General features: G+C 44.7%; 1 long non-coding RNA gene across 1 annotated transcript in view; it reads right to left on the bottom strand.

Moving 5' to 3' along the window:
- Window positions 1–392: 392 nt before the first annotated feature.
- The window catches only part of LOC310667199, a 48,914-nt gene continuing 26,299 nt past the window's right edge, over window positions 393–23,007 (bottom strand). The window contains exons 3-4 of the long non-coding RNA XR_014506196.1: window positions 1,906–3,782; window positions 393–471 (exon numbers count right to left, since the gene is read on the bottom strand). This is a non-coding gene — a long non-coding RNA (uncharacterized lncRNA). The remainder of the gene's footprint in view (window positions 472–1,905; window positions 3,783–23,007) is intronic.

The raw sequence follows: 23,007 nt of genomic DNA, 5'->3' as shown, positions 1-23,007 counted from the left end.
GGCAATCTGGGGTTTCATGTGACCGGGGTTCAACAATTCTTTGTTGAAAGAATGCACAACAGGGCCTTGCATAGGATTAGTGAGGCGAAGAGACCACAATTTAACCGACTGTACATGAAATCCACAAAGGCCCTGCAGATATGTAAGACTTTCCCCTCTTGATTTCTCCACTCCACGTCTAAACCACGTTTCAACACAAATGCAAGAAGAGAGGAGGAGGGGTTAGTCAAAATCAATGGAAATTCTAAACATTAATCTTGAGCAAATTAGGAAAGGATTGGCTTTTGTAATCTGTCATTCTTAGATAGCCCTATAGATGTTTTGTTGGCAAGTTTCAAAGTTGCAAACCATTCACACACACACACACACACACACACACACACACAAAATTAAGACAGACAGTCAACTGTACTCATAGATGAGGCTGACAATTGCTGTATAGATTCCTGGTTTGAGCTGTTTAACCAGCTCCTGGAAGGAAGAAAAAAGGAAGAACTGTGAGGAACCATATACTGGCTTCCCAGACCTAGATCCACTAAAAGAACAACAGTGCCTCTCCTGCCACACTCTCACATATGGACCATTAAACAGATATTAAGCAAAGCAAGGTGGTGCTACCCTTTGGAGACTCCTGCCAATCAACAGCAGGGCTGCGGATATTGTTGGATTTCAAGTCCCATTATCCCCAGCCAGCATGGTCAATGGCCAGGGATGATGGGAGTCGTAGTCCAACAGCATCTGGTTCCCTGCCCCAATTTCCAGCTTCATTAACTTATCACATACAATATCTTTTGTATTAAACCTACTCTTATGCTCATACTAACATTAATATTCAGTTCAGAGATTATGCCAACATTTTTCCTCAGGTAAACATATAGGGGGGAAATGAAAGTGTTGGAAAGTTTTATTAGCAGGTACAGGAAGGCACTGAAACCTGAAATCCTTCACTCGCTTGCTGTATGTAACTCCCTTTGACCTCCATAGAACTTATATCTGAGGATCAGGCTCTAATCTTCTGGCCATAGTTCTTTCTCGAACATTTCACATGAATTTCGCATCATTACCTGATGTGTTTCATCCCCAGTCAGCCTCCACATGCAACTGTACAATTGCATATTAAATACCGGGGGTGGAGGAGGGGACAGTTTCATTTACTGGGCTCATTAGAGTCAGGAAATTCCGGAATGACACATCACCATTGTTGTTTTTTAAAAAGGTTTTTTTAAAAAATTCAAATAATTATTTCTAATTGAGAAATCTCATGTTGGCTCCGGAAACACATGAGCCCAAACAAGAGGATGTAATTGTATTTTCTGCTTATACCGAATCTGAGTTTGCAATACATATACCTGGGAGTAAGCCCCACTGGAAACAATGAGACTTAACCTCTGACTAAGCATGTACAGGATCATGCTGCTAGCCTTTAACCTACCCAAGCAGGCCAGCCACAATCATAGATGATCATAGAATCATAGTTGGAAGGGACAATCAATTCACCATAGACATTTCAACCCAGATTCTTCTTTCCCTTTCCTCGTGTTACTTATTTATTAAAGGCGCCACACCCTCCCCATCACCCTTGACTGAAGAAGTCTTCAAACAGACCTCCATCTTCTGTCACCTTGACATCTCTTAATGCCTTTGTCTGAAGGCTCCTTGAGCCTCTTATCTCCAGCCATTACCAATTACACAGTGCAACTGTTAACCCTCTCGCAGGGGCAAGAAAGAAAAACCGAAGCCATTCTTCTAAAATGTGACTGCTCCTCTGTCCTATCAGTTGTCACCTTGCCCTATTGAAGGTTCCTCCTCCTAATCTGTGATCTAAACCAACCTGACACCACCCTTTTGGGTCCTTTCCCTTCGACTTTACAACATGCTATTGTTATTTATGACTTAACTAGCTACCTCTGGGCTTCACGGCCCTCCTTGTCAATTGCCGTGGGATGCCGTTGATATAGGAAGTGTGCTACGCAAGACCGGTCTTATTCCGTGCAGTGGTGCCTCCATCTCTTTAGGGGTATGTGCTAAAGGTTTAAGAAGAAGAGGAGGTTAACTGTGGGCTTAACCTTTCTAAGCCCCTCTGCCTTCCTGAAGACAACGACGCAAGCTCCAAACATGCATTACCTTCTCTGTGCATTTGTTTCAGGAGCGGGCCGTGTTAAGCAAAGGTACGCCAGTCGATAATAAACCTGCTCCACAGTGTCATTTGTGGGTGATTTGAAGAAAAACAGACCATGTAATCAGGTCTAAGGGGGTCTATAATACCAGCAGACGCTAGTGCTGTCAGCTATAGAAAATAATTAGAATGTTATCCCTGTGGCAAGTTGAATGTAAATACATCTAAAATACAACATAATGACATTCTCCTCTGTAAGCCAGGGGATCTGCTTCAAATAAAAGGGCCATTAACACAACAATTAAAGCCAAGGGGGCTGGTTAGGCCGGGAGCCCTCAGCCTGGTGCAGGGTGAGGCAAGCGAGCATGGGGTGTAAATCTTTTGCCATTGCAGCCAGGAATGTGACTATTAGCCCTCTTGTGACCCGAGGGCTTCCCAATAATGCATCTGCTCTCTGTCAGGGCCAGGATTTCGTAACATCTTTCTGCAGTGTGCAAAGGCAAGGGACTTTTCCACAAAGCAGTGCTAAGAGAGGATGGGTCAAGGGTGTGGCCACCTCAATGGGGCTCAGCACGAAACAGTTCTCACCCTACCCCAGGCCTAGAGAAGTATATAAGCACATGTTTTTTACTAAGTAACCTAGCTGATACAACCAGGGGGTTTCTCTTTAGCTTAAACTGAAGCATGTGTTTTATTGTTCCAGGGAGCCAATACATTGCTAGAACTTCCCAAGAAATATTTATTAAGGAGTATTCCAGAGTACAGCTTCCCAACAGAAAGGGTATCTAAAATAGACTTGTAGTGGAGAAATTGCATGATTCCACCCTTCCCAGCTGCTAATTGGCTACGATCTCTGAACTTCACTTCTCCTTTTGCAAAATAAAAATAATAACAGAAGCCTAGCTAATACTTATTTTCTGTATTTAAACATTCATACTCCACCTTTCATTCAATGGATTAGGGTTGTTGCAAGACTGAATGAAACAAAAAGGGTGGGAGGGGGCATTAGTTGTTGTGTTTAATAGGGGAAGGATCAGGAGATCTGGAACAAAGCAGAAAAATCTCATTGCTCAGGACCTCTGGGTCACCCCCTAGAAGTCATTCCTCAAGGAAGTGGAGACTGTGGTCCATGGAAAAGGCCACTGGGAATTGTAGTCTTGTGAAGGGTAAACTACAGTTCCCAGGATTCTTGGTGGGGGGAGCCATGTGCTTTAAATGTGTGGCGTGTATGCAACTATAGTGTCTTCACAAGGATGTAAAATGGGAAATTGACTAAGGTCATTTAACTGATATTTTCTATTGTTGGACTTATCCATTGCTCACTGCAATAAAAATATCTCTCAGTGACTTACAAAAAGATTAAGCACCAAAAAAAGGCATAACATAAAACAGATGTGTGAAACCACTGGCCCTCTATATGTTGCTGAACTACAGCTCCCATCATCCCTAGACATAGAACCAAAACAATACATTTCAATAAAACCATTTCAATAACCATCAACAGGCCCAGCAGAAGCCAACAAAAAGCTTCAGCAGCAAAAAAAAAGAAAAAAAAAAAAGAACTTCAGCAGCATCTCAGTCCCATCTGGATTAAGCTTCATCCTATTGGCCTTCATCCAGTCCATTATCGCAACCAGGCACCAGTTCAGCACATCCACTGCCTCACCTGCAGAAGATGAAAAGGAGAAAAAGAGCTATGCGTGTTCAGCATACTGATGATAGTGTGCTCCAAAACTTTGTATGACCCCACACAGTGGTTTCATGTAGATGTTAAACAGAATGAAGGACAAGACCAATCACTGCAGTATCCCAAACCAGAGAACCCACAGGGCAGAGCAATATCTTCCAAGCACCACCTTCTGGAGCCCACCACCCAAGTGGGAGCAGAAACAACACAACACACAGTGCCCTCACACTCCCTGTGTCTTTCTTCTGACAAAGGTCACCGTAAAGGGTGACCAAGGCAGTTTCTGTGCCCAAAGTAGGCCTGAATCCTGATTGAAATGGATCTAGAAAATCAGATGTTTCAGACTACAGCTCCTCCAGGAAATCCTCCTCGCTGCCTTCTCACTGCCCCCCGAGCTTGTGGGGCTGGCACTGGGGGGAAGCGCTGCTTTCCCCCACCCCCAGCCTCAAAACCAGGTCGGGGAGCAGCGCTCCGTCTCCCTGTTCTGGCTTTGGGCTTAGCCGCGCAGCCTGCATTCGCTCTATAGGACGCACACACATTTCCCCTTAATTTTTGGAGGGGGGGAAGTGAGTCCTATAGAGCGAAAAATACGGTAATTTGGACATTATTAAGTTCAATTGAACCTGGTCATTTACCTTTCTCTGGAGAACAAAACAATTCCCCCATGTCTCTGCAGTATTAGAAAATACAACCTTCAGAATAATGTTTCTTCCCCTCCCCTCTCATATTTGACAGGATAGGCTGTTGTCCATATTTAGGGCACTGGGTTTAGGTGTTTCAGAAGAGTAAAATTGAATTCAGGTGAAGAATCATCATTGAATGCAAGTGTGAAGGCTGACCATGGCTTCTGGCTTGCTCCGATCCAGGAGTGGGGGCCTCCAGATTTTGTTCCACTCCAACTCCCATCAGCCCCAGGCACTATGGTTCCCCACTCCTGCTTTAGCTGAAGCTCTGAAGAGAACCAATGCACAGTCTGTAGCCCAAAAAAGCCAGAAAGAGCCAATACACAGAGCTTATACACAGGTTGATTCTTTTTCAGAGGTTCAGAGGTTCAGATAAAGACACAGAGGTTGGAGGTGAAGTGGTGGGCACAATCCACCCCCCTACATGTTCAACATAGGTAAATTGGTTGTAGGAAGTGAGCTACAACCAATCCATTGCTATCCTTATTGCTATCTCTATCCAAGCCCCTGGAACAAACAGCAAGTCAGTGCTTCATTTCCATGCAAAATGTCTAAGGGGAAAGAAATTAGGACACGGATTGACAATCCGACGACATGACGAATACTATAAAGCAAACAAAGGGCATACAGTGATTCTTGTTCTGCAAGAAAATATTTCCTAAAAATAAAATACACGGGCCATTGAAGAACCCAGTGGCCTCTCCACTAAAGCACCACAGTATAATAATAAACAGGAAATCTCCTGTGCTGCTCAGCCAAGCAAGGGGGGAGTGGGGGAATCTGAACATGACTACCAATGGAAGAATGTTTCCAAAAGAAAACTAAAGTGTCTTCACTTTTCAGCCATGGGTTATGGATCTTTCTTCCTTTCCAGCAGCCGCGGATCCCATCTGGTTCCTGTTTCTATTTGTCAGATCTCCCAGAAACCTCCAAAACTCATGGGCAGCAGCTCAGCCTTCCCCCAGGCATGGTAGACTCCTTTCCAAAGCAACTCATAGAATGGCATTTATTTCCAGGTGGGCATGCTTGGAAGTAAGAGGGCAGGAGATGCCTGGAAGTGTCTCACATTTATGCCCCCTTTATTTCCCTCTGCTGTCTGAAGATGAGAATCTTAAAATATCCTCCACCTGTTGCTCTTGCACAGCCAACACCCATTTCCATCTGGTCATATTCAGCAACCAAGAATTTGGAATGGACTCTAATGATGCTGCTGGCTTCCAACTCCTGAGCAGTCAGATGCATGGTGTGCCAATTCCCATGTTGCATTTTCAGACATGGAGACCATTAAAACCTGCCATTTCCTTCCATTCATCTTGTCCGGTACTAATTGATCCCAGTGTAAAGGGTCTCAGGTTCAATTCCCTGCATTTCAACTTAAAAGAAGCTCTGTTAAGGCTGTGAAAGGACCTCTGTCTGAGTCCTAGAAGAGCTATTGCCAGTCAGAGTAAGCAATACTGGACTATATAGACAAATAGTCTGACTCAGTAAATGTTATTACCTATAACTGAGGGGAGCTTGGCATGCCAGATCATCACAAATAACATGACTTGGAATTAACAGGACATAAAAAAACCCAACAGTTTTTCTCTGGTGCAACTTTCCTTCCAATATGCTTTTATTAATGACTTTTATGACCTCGTGCAATAAATCACTTCATCAATAAGGAATAAACACCCTTCATATTCTATTTACAAATAAATCCCTCTTGCACTATGCTTTAGTTCAGCAAGTGTATTGAAGTGTGCATTTTGTTTCCTGCTATTTAGATTTTGAGCGTTTTTTGTGGTTCCCAGACGAAAATACCGGGAAGCAAAGCATACTGAGACATCCTAAGGGATTCTGGCTTTTTCCATTGGGGGGAGAATGCAGGAAAACATGACTGGGTACCATAGCTGTCAAGTTACAGATTTGAAAATAAGGGACCAGCAGCCTTGAAAATAAGGGACCTGCAGCCTTACCTGTTCCAGGCACTCCAGTCTTCCTGTCGTCCTGCAGTCTGGTCAAACTCATGCTGGTAGCTTCGAGAACACTGTCCAACCCACTTTGTAACCAGAGGTTCAACTGAATAGAATCTGAATCACATGCACCACAAGGCCTATGCAGCCTCAACCTAAGATGGCTCTGCCCTGCAAAGCTTTAGTCAAAACAGTGTGCTAAAAGATGTGTGCAATTTATATCTACTTAGTAACAAAGTGGATTCTCCACCTCACACTTGCCAATGGAACATAATAATATTATGCAAAGGAGCCCTTCTTATCCCCTAGATTATAGTAACCTATATTTCATATGTTGTAATAAAGAAGAAGAAGAAGAAGAATTCTGTGTGATCTCTGCAACTAAAATTCTTAAGAGCGTTAGGGAATACTTTGTAGGTACATTAGGCAATGAGCACCACAAGCTTTTGATGGGGTCTAATACAGTAAGATGGATACATTTAGGACATTGGAATGGAACCTACAGAAGACATCAGGAAGTGGCAATAAATCAGTCCAGCACAGTCATAGAATAGCATCAGTTCATGGGGGAATAAGGAAAGATAGCTCTGAAAGGGGGCTATGCTGGGACAATGGAATCAGGAAGGACCTCATGTAACCACAGCAAGAGGATTATAGAAGCTGCCTTATGCTGACTCAGACCTGTCATTGGTTCTGGCGCCACCTACTGTTGGCCTCCCTGCCTTCTCCCCACCAGCCCCAATGCGTACTAACCACCAATGGCGACAACACTAGGTAGGAGGAAGCTTCCTAGGTCCCTAAAACCAGTTTAGGGAAGTGCTCATGTCCTTAACCCGAATCATTCAGCTTCATTCTCATCAGTGCTAGAACTCTGTGGAGAGGTTTGGCTCAGACTTGTTGAGGTTCTTGCTTCTTAGGGCATCCCCCCCCCCACTCCTTCCTATGAAACCGGGGAGAGTCCCTTCCCTGCAATTAACAAGCTCCAGATAGAACTTTCTCATCAGAATTCTCCCTTGTCAGCATTCTTTTTAATTAGTACATTTTCCATTTTCTGTGAGAATCTATTATGAGAACCAATTCGGCACGGGGACCAGTTTTGTGGGGGCTTTGTACTTAAAGGAGATGATCTGTCACTAGAACCCCTTTTAAAGTGCCACGTGGCTCTTCATCTCTGAAACGCATCTGTACAATCTAAAGCTTTACTTTTAAAAAATCAAACACATACATTGATGGAGAGAGTCACAGTTGTTCTTATCTGGCAGGCTAATTATGTAGAGGGGCTTTTTTTTAAGTGACTGAATACACACACACACACACTATAGCATGACTTCCTTATCAACTATATAATGTTTCAAATGAAACCAAGACTTGCATATTCTGGGTATTATGCTAACTATGGAAGTTTGAACACACAGCACAACCAATGAACTTTGCTTTCTCCACAGTCATTCTATACCATTATATTTCAGAATGGCTACGTGAAGGCAAGAGGCATAAAAAAAGAGGAACTGACACATTACATGCAAGGATGGTGTCACACATATTAAATAGCTGCTAAATTCCTATTAAATCCAAGGGTTAATCCACACAGATCTGATAATTGTACTAGAACCCTGGCAGGAGGAAATACAAAATGTTACTTAATACATTCGCAGCTTTCCAACTATGCTAGGAATATTGCTTTTTTAAATTGCTGGCAATTCTCAAATTTCAGGCTACATAAATGCTAGCTCGTGTATCCCATTTCTCTTATGTAAAGAGAGAGAAAGAGAAATAAAAGATGCTCAGCTTTGATAGTGCTTCTCACCTGTCGGGAGAAGTGAGAGTTTCTCGATCCACGGCAAGCAGACAGTCACGGCTGCTGCGGCGGCAGAAGTCTATTTCAGGGGAAGCCAAAGTGGGGCCCTCCAGATGTTGCTGGACTCCAGCTCACAGCAGCCCCAGCAGCATGGCCAAAAGAGGATTAGACAAAGTCATGGAGAGGAGGGCTATCAATGGCTACTAGAGATGATGGCTATGGTCTGCCTCCACAGTTGGAGGCAGCAATACCAGTTGCTGGAAACCACAGAAGGAGAGAGTGCTCTTCTGCTCATGTTCTGCTCCTTGGTTTCCCACAGGCACCTGGTTCTCCACTTTGAGGACAGGCTAATGGACTGGATGGCCCATTGGTCTGATCCAGCAGGCTATTATACAGTAGTACCTCAGGTTAAGAACTTAATTCGTTCTGGAGGTCCGTTCTTAACCTGAAACTGTTCTTAACCTGAAGCACCACTTTAGCTAATGGGACCTCCTGCTGCTGTCGCACCACAGCCACACAATTTCTGTTCTCATCCTGAAGCAAAGTTCTTAACCTGAGGAAATATTTCTGGGTTACCGGAGTCTGTAACCTGAAGAGTCTGTAACCCGAGGTACCACTGTATTCTGATTAGTCAGGGATGATGGGAGTTGTAGCCTAGAAAACATCTCCAGGGCACCACATTGGCTATTGCCAATCTGCTTGTGGTGTACGAAAGTGTCAGGTGTTTACCTTCACCTCACCCCACAGTTTTCTCCACACAGCACCCCTTGACACTCACAGAAGCACACCCCAAAGGACAGCACACCCTTGGAGGGCTCCTCAATACATAGAAATTGCAATGGGCCAGAGGGCATTCTGGTTTTGACTAGAGAGGAATAGGGAGACATCCAGAAAAATGACAAAATGAAGACCTGAAACTGTTAACAGGGCCAGCACCTGAGGTAAACTCCAAAATGGTGTCCCCCCCTTCTGCCAGGGAAGAAGGGATGAGGGAGGAGCTACATCAGGAACAAGGTGTGTGTGTGTATGTGTAAGAAAGCTCAACATCAGGATCTGCCGCCCCAGTGGATCTTGCCACCTGAGGCAGTTGTCCCACTTGGCCTCATGGGTGGGCTGGCCCTGACTGTTAAGATGCCGCTACTGAGTCCTGCAGTAGCACAGAGAGGCTGTCAAGAAGACATCAAGAAGTATCTGCCATCACCCCTCCCTGTGCTCCAAATTCTGAGCTTGTCCAAATGAGCTCCTGCTACTCACACTGCAGCAGACTGAAAAACACATACATGTGCCCAGAAAAAAAACCGCCCTCCTAAACCCAGGCTAGCAGGCAGGTTGTTTTCTTTCAGTCCTGTGGGGTGGGGACCTTTGGTGCCCAAGCCTGCTGCTTCCTTAGGGCAGTAGGAGAAGGACTGTAATTCAGAGGCCCATAGAGATCCGTTGTAGAGCATCTGCCTTTCAAGCAGAAAGTCCCAGGTTCAACCCTTAGCAACTCCAGGCTAGGCTGGGAATATATCCTGTCTGAAACCCCAGAGAGCTGCTGCCTGTCAATAGACAACACTGAGCTAGATGGACCCATATCCTGTTATAGGTCAGCTTCCTGTGTTTCCTAGTTGTCATTATTAACATGATATCGACACACTCATTGTGTGCACTGTGAGGTGCATCAATGGACTAGATGAACCAATGGTTTGTCTCAGTAAAAGGCAGCTTCCTGTGTTCCTAGTTGCCCTCAGCTTTGCACAAGCTCCCCCACCCCCAACGCTGGTTAAGAGGCCCAGGTTGGTGCAGCTGTCTTTGGCCCTCCAAACCTATCAGTGGGAGTTTGGCTGGGCTTCAGAAGGACCTCCATGTGTTATTTTTCCCTGCAAGCTCCTCAACAGGTAACCTTTCGTCCCCTCTGTGTCCCGAATGCTGAATACTTTTGCTCTCTTAAAAAGGAGTAGTCAGAACCATTCGGTTTTCTTCCAGCCAGCCTGGGCCCCAGGTGGCACAGAGCCATTCGGTCCTTTCAGAAACCCTCCCTCGAGCCAGCCAGTCCCCAGTCCTATTCCTTTTGGGACGCGTACGCCTTGTACAAGGAGACTTGGTGACGTCAAGGCAAGCCCTATTCAATTGTCCCCAGTTATTATGAGAAGCAAGGAGTAGTTTATATGCCACACCTCGGTCGTCAGGAAGTCAGAAAGCATAAATCTCCACTGGGAGGGAAGGCAGTTTGTTTGCAATTCACTCATTTCTTAAAGCTGGAACAGCAGATGACGGCGCTGAAGACCAGTCACTTGTGGTCTATAGCCCATTTGGAGTTCTGGACTAACTGCCCCAAACTCAGTCCTAGCAGGCAGTTATAGTAGAGTGAAACCTTCTGTGGTTTCAGGGGTTTGTGAAGTGCACACCTCTCGGCTCAGTAGACTTCTCTCTGGATATGTTATCTGCATCAAAACAGGCTACTGTGTTCTCTACATCACCCCATCTCCATTGCCATGTAAAGAAACAGGTGGGACAAAGAGTACCTAACAAATAACAGTGCCCCATTCCCTGTATTTTGGTGCTCCTCCCTCTTTTGTCATCATTTCCCCTCTTGTAAAAGAAGGGTAGAGTTCCTCAGGGCTGAACTGTATTCCCTATGCTATTTAACATCAACATGAAACTGCTGAGTGGGGTCATCTGGACTTTTGGAGTACGTTGTCAGCAATATTCTTATGACACATAGCTCTGCTTGTCATTTACATCTTCAAGTGAAGCAGTGGACGTGCTGGGCCATTGTCTTGTCTTGGTAATGGACTGGATGAGAGCCAACAAACTGTAGCTCAATCCAGATAAGACGGAGGTGCTTCCAAGAAATGCTTGCACTGATGGGACAAGGCAACCATTTGGAGCTCCTTCTGGACTGAATTTCACAACAAACGGTGGCTTGGTTGATGCAAACCTGGTTTCACTGTCTCCCAAATAATACACCCGGAGCCTTGCCCATATAAAAAGAGGCAGTGGCGAGAACTTCCACGGATAATGCCGGCTGAGTGGTCTTGTCCCTGCCCTGCCTTTTGCCCCACAGCTACCAAAGATAATGAGTAACACTGATATTAAATAGGGATTTGGGAGCTTTCTTTTTTGGAAAGTGGATAACACATTACAGCAGATAGGAAAATCCATCAGACTTTATTTAACTGTAACATTTATTAAGAGGAGTGAAAAGGTCAGTGCGGAGCTTGCGGCGTATGGGCTAAACTCCTTTCCCCAGCCCTGAAAGCGACAAGAAAGCAGATCCTTTAAGATGCAACTATCTTAAGCTCCCCTCCGCTGTTTAAACTCTTGGTAATTCTAGGTTTTGGAGACAAACGTCAAAGCAGAGGGCTCTTCCCTTCATTATTCAAGTAAAGGCCCCATCAATATTATCTGTAATAAGAATCTGCTGTTGACATGGCTCACCCTGCAGTTCCTGTTCCAGGCAGCAGCCTCTGTCAATAGGATTAAAGTGAAGGAATGCCTTTGACAAGCCCACTGGCTGCTGGTTCACTGCTGCCATCAGGCTGCCAAATTGAAAAGGCATTAGGCACCATTGTGGGCCGGCGAGGGCAAGCCGAGAGCAAGCTCGTCCAAATGGGGGACTTACACCTTAAGACTTCACCTGGACTTCTGCGGCTCTGCGGGTCAATCCATGTGAATGTCATCATCTTCCACGGGGGTGGGAGGGAGACGGGAAACCCTCACGCGGCTAGGAGGGCACAGCTTCCTCTCGCCATTCCCTCCTACCCCAGCGTGTTGCAGCGTCTGCTGGAGGGACAGCCAGCATTGAAGGGATGTAGGAATCTGCCTTATGCCGAGTCAGATCATTGGGCCATTTTGCTCAGGGCTGTCTATGCTGGCTGGCAGAGGCTCCCCGGGGTTTGGGGAAGAGAACTCTCCAAATCCTGCCTGGAGATTTCGGGGCTCAAACCTAGGACAAAGGAGATGCTCTGTCATGGACGTATGGTCCTTCCCCAATAGGGTGCTCAGCAAATAGGGTGTTGGGATCAAGCCATAGCTGTCAACTTTCCCCCTTTTTTAAGGGAAATTCCCTTATTCCGAATAGGATTCCTCGCAAGAAAAGGGAAAAGTTGACAGTTATGGATCAAGCCCTGCTACAGGGGGAACTGGCAAGAAAACATTGCTGTATATCCTCGCTTCCTAACAGGAGTGGTTCAGAGGACCAGCCAGCCATGCCATCCTTGTGGAAACTCCATTGCCCTCTGCCTCCTGCTCTTTTTTCTATTTTTCTTTCCCAACAGTCAATATTCTGGTTTTTTATTCTTATTTTTATTAATTTCCAAATTATTACAGATCAAACCAAATTACTTCAATTTAATATAAACGATCAATATTCTGTCTCTTGCTTGTGAGCTTGCTCTGTTCTCATGGGGCTGTTGTTTTAGGGGGTTGCCTTCTCACTTATATCATTAAAAAACCCAACCAACCAACCAATTTCTAGTTCTTTTACACACCTTTTTTGAAACCCACCCTGGGATTGGTGGATGGCGGTTGGGCTAAAAATGCTCTGAAATAAACAGAGAGACCTCTCAGAGTTCTCCCCCAGCATGCTGGTGCCTCCCCCTCTTGTTTCTCATTTTGGCTTCAATCCTGGCAGCACTCAGCACCTGCATTTGCTATTGGAAGGAGTGATTATTTCCTCAGCTGATTAGGAGTGTATATGAGCCAGCTGGAAATCAGCAATCACTGTAATTACAGTTCATCTGTAATTATTGCTAATCAATAATCATTAAAATAGCACTTTCGTGGGACAATCCGTTCATGTGCAGGCACAGTGCCCACATACAAAGAAATCCTCATAAGGTCCCCATATGGGGGGGAATCTTATCCATGGTTGAAGACGGCAGATCCACGCCATGCGTTTAAAGTACATTCAGTGCTTTAAGGGTGCTGGGAACTGCAGTTCTGTGAGGGGAAACTACAACTCCCATGATTCTTTGGGGGAAGTCATGTGGGATTACAGCTTAACTGTCTTAAATGGAGCAGAAAGCTAGGTGAAGGTTGATGTCCTCTGCTTATGGTAAGGATTAGCACAAAAAGCAACCATGCAAGGTTCTAGAATATTCATCATCATCATCAACAACACCATTTATTATTTATACCACACCCATCTGGCTGGGTTTCCCCAACCACTCTGGGCAGCTTCTAACAAAATATTAAAAATACAATAAAGCTTCAAACATTAAAAACTTCCCTAAACAGGGCTGCCTTCAGATGTTTTCTAAAAGTCAGATAGCTGTTTATTTCCTTGACATCAGAAGGGAGGGCGTTCCACAGGACGGGCACCACTACCAAGAAGGCCCTCTGCCTGGTTCCCTGTAACCTCACTTCTTGCAGTGAGGGAACCACCAGAAGGCCCTTGGCGCTGGACCGCCTTATGAGTTAAGATGTATAGCCAAAGATATGAAGACACCGCATTCCTGTGAAGAGTCCTTGCTCTCGTTGGAGTCTTTGCATCTTATTCAGAGTATCAAAACAAAGAGCAGCACTTAGCCTTTTAGTCATTAGTCTAAGGCAGGTTGGGCAGGTGGCACAAAGAACAGTGACAGTGTCCTTCTAGGCTTGTATTACTCAGATCTAAGTCCCACTGGAGTCAACTGGACTTGCACACAGGCAGTTGTGTGCTCCTTGTATTTCAATTCCAAATCTAGCCACCATTTATTTCATAATCAGCCCAAGAAACTCCCCAGGGTCAAGTTCTTAACTCAAACTCAGAGGTTCTCCTGCAAAAGCTGGACTCCAGTCCTCTCTGTTACTTATTTGGTAGACTTCCAACCTGCCTTTATCTAGAAGAAGGTTACAAATCCGTAGAACAATGAAAACAATAATATAACTATTTTTAAAAAAGAAAAAGAAAACAAGTTTACACAACAGTGCTTAAGATTAACTCTCACCTCTCCAAATGCCTTTGGAAAAGAAATGTCTTCATGTTAACTTCAGAAAAAAAGCCAAACGTGCCTCTCGGGATTCAAGTTCCCTCATTACCTCATTTTCTGATATGAAATTCTTTTTAGCCCCAGACTTGATGGCCAAAGACATCGCACAAATTGTATAGAAAAAGGGTCCCTTCCCATTAAGTTGCATTTGCATTCCCTCTTGCGTTAATTTGGGGTGGGGAACCTCAGCCCTGAGGGCCAAATGCAGTCCTGCAGCCTTTTATCTCTGGCCCTTGGGACTCTCACAGAGCCACACAGCCTCCTCAGCTGCACCCCTCACCAGACCTGCTTTGCATTTGCCATGAGTCTTTTGGCCTGGCTGAAATGTGCCCTGGGACTCGGATAATATTTCTTGCTTGCCTGGGTGAAGGATAGAGAAGAGGCTGTGAGTGTATAGAAACCAGCTGACGGTAAGATTTATGCTTGTTGCTCCTCCCACTTTTGCCTATGGCCCCTGGCAGGTTGCCCAGAAGGCAATGTGGCCCTTGAACTGGAAAAGGTTCCTTACCCCTCTATGATCACTGAAAGGCCCCGCATTGTCCCACAACACAAGTTCTGAGGGTGAGCTACAGTGAGTAGTAAAAGCACAGCTGCCTTTTTGTGAGGAGATGTAAAAGGTAAAAAGACATCTCCAAGAATGTAATGGGATTACGTTAAGCCAGGCTTTGCCAACCCAGTGCTCTCCAGATGCTGGCAGGGTTCACCCTATTTCATTCCCTCTCCTGTTTTCCACTACCCACCACCATCACGCAGTATCTTCACTTCCCTGAAGTAGGTACCCATCTTGTGACTGGACCTTTCAATCAGATCTCACCTGAACAAGAGACTTCATAAATGCAATGCTGCCATCAACCCTCTGGACCCCTCATCCTGCCACGGACATCAGAAGCCACCCAAACCAACCGTGCATGAGGAGAGTAAGTTCTGCCTAAAGGATACTCTGGTTTTGGTGTTTTATTTTAATTTTGATCATGCCTACTTGCTGTTTCTACCCTTTACCCTGTTTCTATAAACTGTATATCTGGGATTTCTGGGATGTACTGGTTTCTGGGGGTGGCGGTCTGTACCCCCTCCCAACACCCACATAACTGCTGGTTATTTAAATTAGATCAAATTCATGGAGGTTGACACTCTCACCCCCTATGAGCCATGTTAGTTCCTCGAGGTGGTGAGGCTCTTTTGACAGCAAGAAAGAACCAAGCCTTTAGTGTCATCAACCTAGTCTTGTGGAATACTCTGACAACAGAGATTCAGCACATGCCTTTCAACTTTTAAACACTTGCTCAGAATTATTTTATTCCGATGGGCTCATGCAGGCAATGAAGAATGCATACTTCCCATAATACAGTGCTATTTTCTTTTTTTTAACTTTTTCATATATATTTTTAATTGTATGGTTTTCTATATCGCTGTTGGAAACCACTCCATTTTTTGAAAAATGAATAGCGGTATATAAATATTTCTCAATAACATATTTTTTGGGTGGTGGGGGGTGGTGGAAGGACATAAAATAGGAAGGTCGTCTACCTCCATTGTTCTGCTTCTCATTGTAAGAGAAATCAGGGTCAAAGGGTCAGCATCGGCACTATTCATCTCTTTTATATTATTTTATTGAACAACAAAAACAGACAATAACAACAAAATAATGTAAGTTCAACACAAGAAGCTTTTGATTAGGAAGTCAAAAGAGAGGAAAAAAAATCAGGAATGAACAAAATGGAAACAACTATAGCATTATTTCCAACTTTGGGTGGTTGGCAGAACCCCAATACTCTAGCAGAAGCCACAGTTGCTTCACGTGCTTGGCCTCCACCTTAAATAGATTTCTGAACCCAGAAATCCAAGCAGTACCAGTGGCAAGACTAAGGGAGCCATTTTATTTCCCACAATGCTCTGAGTCTGGCTGAATGCTCTGAGCCTGAGCCTGGGGATCCAGCCAGTGGCACTTCCACTCACCCATTTGTTGGATAGAAGGGGGAGCTCTGCACTGGCAAAGTGATGCCAGTGGCATCCAATGGGAGTCTGCTGGAGACTTGACAGGGCTGGGCAGCAGGGGTGCCAACCTGAATATAATATTGGGGGGAGCTAATAAGCCTTGCCTCACAAAACTGATCACAATATGTGGTACACACACACCATTTGAATGGCAATGCTCATCAACTGGGGGGCAGCCCTCTCAAATATTTTATTGGGGGGGGTGAAGGGACACCAGTCCCTAGGAGTTGGCTCCTCTCTGGGTGGAGGGACACCTCTGCCCAATCTAAATGCCTCAGCAAAACAGGTTTTGATTGATCTGCTAGCCCTGATTTGGGCTGACTGCTGTTAAACTTTGGCTTGATGCAGGAAACTAATTATTGAGTGTTCTGCTTGGTGCTTTTTGGGTGGAACATTTGTGTGTGTGTGTGTTAAGAGGGGAGGGGAGTGCACTCGGCACACTCTCCTTGTTTTCTATTTAAATCTTACCCTAATTTGTTCTCCCTCTGTCCCCTCAGGTGCTGAAGCCAGGTCAGGAAGCAGACAGCTTAGAGTAAACAGATTAATTCTGATTTCTTTTTTATATTGTCAAAGCTATTATTATCCTCCAAAAGGAAAGGGGAAAAAATAATGACCCTCATTTTCATTAGGCTGCAGGTTCCATTGGGCTTCAGAAACAGAGCCAGGAAAGCACAAATGTCAAAATATTCTGGAGGAAAGATGAAAACCCTATCCAGGGCATTTCAGGGAACAGGAGACTTGTCAAAGCAGGCTGTCAGGCTGGCTGCAAAAAATTTCAGTTCTAATTACAATTATTTCTAGGTTTCTTCTGTTTTGCTTTTAAAGAAACCTATTTCCCCCACTCCGATTTCTGCTCAACAGTAAATAAGGAATACTAATGTAATTTACAAGCATGCAGCAGTGTACCTGTTAGCACGCTTCCAGAGAAGTGGGTGGGTGGGATTATCGACAATGATGCTTGTGGTTTGATAGCACTGATCACCTGTTCTGGGGAAGGCTGAAGAGAGTGCCAGTATTTACTTCATCTGACTAATGGAGCTGTCTAGGATGTGGCTGCAGGGCAATCTACGACCACCACTTGAACCCTTTGCTGGATGAGAATGTGGGACAACAACAAAGTTCATATGCCCATGATGTTTGAAAAGTCAACCTTCTGGCAAGCGACAGGCATACTCAAAACTGAATCAGCACAAAGTGTGGGGGAGGAGGGATGCCAAAGTTTAAACTTTCGTTTTGTCCTCATTGGAAAACAAAGCACTAAGCCAAACCATGGCTTAGTGCACACGGGCAAATGTGCTGGCTCCCAGAGGGCAGATCACAGCTCCTTTGTTCCTCTCCAGTTGTTCTGCTGCTACATTGCACTGAGCTGAGCTACGTTTCACCTGAGCATGTCATCTGGACCTGGGCTGCTTGTTTAGCTCTTCCAGACAATCACGCCCCCTAAACCATAGGGCAAACTTTGGTTAGAGCTCATGGTTTGTCTGGAGAGAGATAAAACATGAACCTGGGAACCTGGGAAGTTACCCTGGGCCGAACTGCAGTACCCATAACAAGAGATGCATGAGGTGTGGCAGAATCTCATTCTCCATAACAAAATATGGCAAATTATCGCTGGAATAATGCAAGGCCCTCCGAAATGGAGTTGCCAAACCAAGAGTATATTTGGGCACACGCATACACACCCTGGCAACCAGTGTAACAAATACAGAGGAATGAATGACTATCTGGAAAGTTCCTTCAGGGCGAACACAGGCAACCGCAAAGCTTTCATGGGGGTGCGGGGAGAGCGCTTGAAGGAAAGGGAGGAGGACAAGACAAGTCAGGCAAGACATTTAACTTCCAAGTTGCACAATTCACTGCAATGAAGCAACGCACTGCTGCTTTTTGCCCTTGCCTCGACCAAACCTTCAGTTTAGGAATCATGTCCCTAGGGAAACAGACACAGTTCCCCATTTCTGTGCCTAGTCACTGGCTCTCCAGGTACTAATTTAGCAAAGAGGGAGAACAGATGACTTCCTGCTTGACTGGTCTATTTCAACAGCCTTTCTCCCCCTCCAGGGGTGCACACATGCATCAGTGGTCAAGCCTGCAGAAAAGTCAACTCGCTGCCACAGTCCAGGCTTGAAAGAATGCCAGGCCCTTTCTCTCGGTGAGTCAGCTGCTCGGCTTCCCAATACCTTGGCTGCCGATCCGTTTGTCTATCCCCTGGCTCAGGGTAAAAGAGTCAGGACAGTATTAAAACTGTCAGATGGGGGCAATTTATGTACATAAACAGAGCTTTGCTCTGCTGATTTACACCCCTGATAACACACTGCCCACAGGTAACAAGCGCGGCTCCATCTGCCAGTGAGACCAGTTTGGATTGACTGATCCATAAAATTGGGGAGGCCTCCTTTCCTTATCGCCCTCTGCATCAATAGGCACAAGCACACACATACTCGCAAAGCAGGGGCAGCCAGCAAGTACTCATGGAGTAACATGATGCAATAAATGCTTTCACCCAGCAAATATCAGGAGAGAGATTAGATAAGGTGGCTCAAGCTCATTTTAACCACCAGGGTGAGCGTCCAAACTGTGCCTCGAGCAGTCAAGCCCGTCTGTTGCAATCCATAGCCCACTGGCCTCCAGTGCGCCCAGGTTTCTAGCAGCCCAGCAGCGCACACAAAGCGCCTCATGCCTACAAAGCAAGATCGCATCTTGGCCAGTTCTTCAAACAATCCCCGCTGACTCCTTCGGCAGTTTAAAGTCCAGTTAAAACTTGCCTCTGCTGAGTTTGATCCTGGAAGGCTTCCCTTGACTGCGCAGCAAAGTTTCTCCCCTGAGCGCGGATGGAAGGAAGGTGACCCGAAATCGTTTTGGACTTTGGCTGTGCAGCCAGGTGCAAGAGGCAGCGATGAGGGTAAACGTCAACTCGGTTCAAGGGGCATCTATAGAATCCATACTTTCCAAAACAATACGCAAACTGAAACACAGCTGTCCTTTTGAATTTTTCTTCTATGAATTTTGCAATGTAGTTCTCTAGCCAAGTGAAATATACAAAATGCATGTAACAGTGAAGATAACAAACAAAAAAGGACTAAATTAGGGAAGATTGGTTTGCAAAAATGCATAGAAAAATGTGCATATAACAGGTGAAAATCGCACTTAAAATGTCGGTGAATTCTCATTTTTCTTTTTTTAACCCACAAACTGATGTGGAGATGTGGAGGGGGGAAATGAGAGAAAATGAAATTGGCAGGTTTGCCAGTCCTTAGTCACAAGTAGTGTTCTTCTTGTGATGAGGAGCAGCAGTAGTACCACCCAACTGGTTGGCTTTTTTTTTTTTTTAACTTTTACAAAAACAAAAATCAAATGGGGATTGTATTTGGAATGGCTCTAGGAAAAAAGAGCAGCAACACTGGGCCTTGGCTCTTTCCCAGAGACAGCACTCTTTAACCACCTTTCTCCCCCAGTTTGAAAGCAGTAGAAACTCTGATAAATGTCTTCCTATGTGCATCTCCAACAGATGGGTCCTCTGTTGCTATTAACCAGGTGAGAGACATTGTGGAACGTTTGGCTGTGTCTCAGCTGTGTTTGGAAGAAGAAGAAGGCACCTCCCAAAGCTTCTGCACGGAGGTATGCGGCGAAGAGACCACACTCTCACCTTCCTTGTGAGGCAAACCTGGCTGAGCAGCACTGCCTAAGTGTGTTGCCTTAGTCTGAGCACACAGGAGCTCAGACCAGCAATCTTTTGGAGAGACAGCACAGACATAGGCATCTCCCTTTAATTCTCTTTGAGACACCAGCAGCCAACACTTGGGCTAGGCCAATTCAGCGAGGGAGCAGTAGCTGCTCAGTCAACTTCAGGCGTCTAATTCAACAATTTATTAAAGGATTCAAGATAAGAGAGAAGGAGAAATACGAGGCTGCATTAAAAGGAAATAAACAGTTGTTTCTACCTAATCCTTACACTGTAACAGTCCCTAACTTAAGTTCAGCAACTAGGCAACTAGGCGTAACATTATTGCATGCACCCAAAATGTACAGGACCAGTTTTGAGGCTGAGGTAATTGGCGGAGCTTTTTCAGGCATGGAGACAGAGGCAATATTAAAACTACTCCATTTTTATGATGAGTTTTTTGGGGGGGCACTGATTGACTGGGGCAGGAGGGACAGAGAAGCAAGCATCCAATCATACTTGGTGTTTTTTTGAGGCCCAATCTATAGGCAGGATGACAATTTCCTGGAAAATGTCTCTCATGTCTTCCAGAAAAACTCAGAGACTCCGCAGTTTGCCTGCTTTGTTGTTGCGGCAGAAAGGGGTTTTGGCAGACACACGAATTCTTAAAGAATTTAAGGCTCAGCATTTATCACAGGGTGATTAAAAAGTTTCATTTCTTGGAAGAGTGTCCAAAAGGAGCCTTGGGCTGACAGTTGCCTATCTCTGTGATTGTTAAAATTATTGGGCAGGATTACATGCTCTTTCGCCCTCACACCTCCCTGGCCTGTGGTGTCAATGGGAACACACACTCGCCTGCCTTCCCTGGCACATAGGCTGCTTCCACAACCACCAGTTGTCCACACAGGGATGGCACATTGGAATACATATATATGCACAAAAATCCAATGTGGGTTTTTATGCATATATATGTGGGGATGGCCATGCAGTTTTCGTCTACATGCATTGGATTTCCTTTATGTAAGCCCTATTCTGACATGCCATTTTAGTGCATAGATGCACAGCCTTTTTGCCTTTTTAGGGTGTAGAAAAGAGTTTATCTCTGCACTGCCCAAATACAAGGTACAGACACATTTTCCTACCTACTGTTGACATAGCCAATCTTTGGTTTGAATGCAACATAGTGCCTACCTTCCCAAGGCACTAGAACACCCTGAGAAGGCAGATCCCCACCTATATTCAATATTAGCACTGCAGTGTGCAATTTCACCAAACAGCAAAAAAATGCTCAGTAAAATTGTAAACACACAACAACAGAGAAGCGAGATTTAGCGGAGTGGCAAGATCATACAGGGATTGTAATTCAAGGAAGGGAAGGGAAGGAAAACCACAGACGTCAGTGGGGCAAGTAAACATATGAATCTATGTTTCATATACAGATGACTGACAACTTTCTGGATATAGAGTAATGCAGTTTTATCTTGAGGTCATAATCATTTGTCTTTGTTTCTTGTATGTTTTAAGTAACTCACTGGCTGAAGCCCAATTCTCTTCTGCACAGACCACGGGGCTCTCTTTGTGGAACTCAGATCTTTTCTTGACTTAGCTCTTATTTCCTGCAGTTTGTTAGGCATCTTGCAATCATAGCATTTAATGTTTTGCCTCTTCCCGAACTTGAAACCAATGTACTGCAAAGCCCCAGATCAGAAGTTCTGGAACCCATCTGCACCCCATCTACTTAAGGCTGCAGAGATACCTCTTTCTTTCTTTCTTTCTTTCTTTCTTTCTTTCTTTCTTTGAAATGCCTAAATAAACTTTTAAGGAATCTTGAAAGCATTAGCATTGCTGGCATGTAATACCATGAAGCTGATATTCTTTCTCTAGAGCGTGTAGGTGTGCATGTACAGCATAAAAGGCAGAAAGGTGTTGTTGTTTTTTTAAGTACTGAAATGGAAACCAATTTAATCCAGAGCTCATTTAACTCACTGTAGGATCTACTTGCCCAGTCATCTTAAACTAAGGAATGGCTGAAGGGCCAGGTTCTTTGGCTCTGCCTGTTGACACACTCACACACAAACCAAGACTTGAGCTGTGATGGAGAGCTATGTCCAGCCCTTCTGTTCCTTTAAGGATTCTAGATGGGTTTTGCATATTTATCCTGATTTGTTTGCATGGGAAGTTGGCGACATTGCATCAAAGCAGGTGTTACATAACATGACATGATGTTGGCTATTTGGTGAGCATTCCTGCTGGTTTGTGGGGAGGTTAGATGAGGTTACCTGTTTAGTGAGCATTCATCCTGAGTTGCTTGCTGTGAGGTTAGATGACATAGTGTTGAAGCAAGTGTTACCCCACACTTTCCAGGGCATTTCCCCCATCACTTTCCTCATTTCAAAAGTCTGATCTTTTACAGAAACAGGTTTGTGGCACAATACCTCCTAATCAACTATAGTTGCACCACCTGCATTATGCTGTGCAACCTGAACCCCACTCAAAAATAGTGATGGTGTGGAAGCACCCTTTGCCTCAAAGGAAACATATAGATCCTGATCTTTGCCTAAATACTCAAGACAAGACAGTGTTTTCCCCTTAGATAATTCCAAGAGGGAACCCAAGAGGAGATTCTTCCCAATTCACAGCTCTCTTTCCTTAGTTTCTGTGAATGGGAAGCTTGCAACATCCAGCACAGGGCTTTTTCGATAGCACAGTTGAGTGCAATCCTCAGTCCTCCCCTCATGGGACGTAGCATAAAAGGGGGTGCTTTTAGTATGGTTTTTTCCTTTGTATGCCTTGAGGAATTCTGCCTCTTCAACTTCCAAACACATCCTGTGCACCTCTACAAATATGGGGATGCTGTTGTGCCTTATTAAAAGTTTCTGAAAGTAACATAGGAATAGGGTCAGTGTGTGGTTACCTATAAATTAATTAATTGTTTGTTTTTCTTTTGTGGGCATTTCTCCCACTCACTTATCTTAAAACATTCTATCAAATCTGGAATTAGAAGTTTGAAGTTGTCTGAATAACTGTGCTACCTCACAGCATCCCTTTGATTGGCTGATCAAGTTTAAACTATCTGGTTGGTAACTCTTAAGTTGAAGGTTGCTGAATGCAGTTGGTGTCTTCTTCTTCTTCACAAAATGCTGCAGAGTTGGGAGTTCAAG

The sequence above is a fragment of the Podarcis tiliguerta genome, assembly GCF_965153285.1.
Source record: "Podarcis tiliguerta genome assembly, chromosome: 2".
NCBI lineage: Eukaryota > Metazoa > Chordata > Lepidosauria > Squamata > Lacertidae > Podarcis > Podarcis tiliguerta.
The sequence above is the reverse complement of the archived record's forward strand: the minus strand, read 5'-3'. Positions and strand labels throughout refer to the sequence as shown.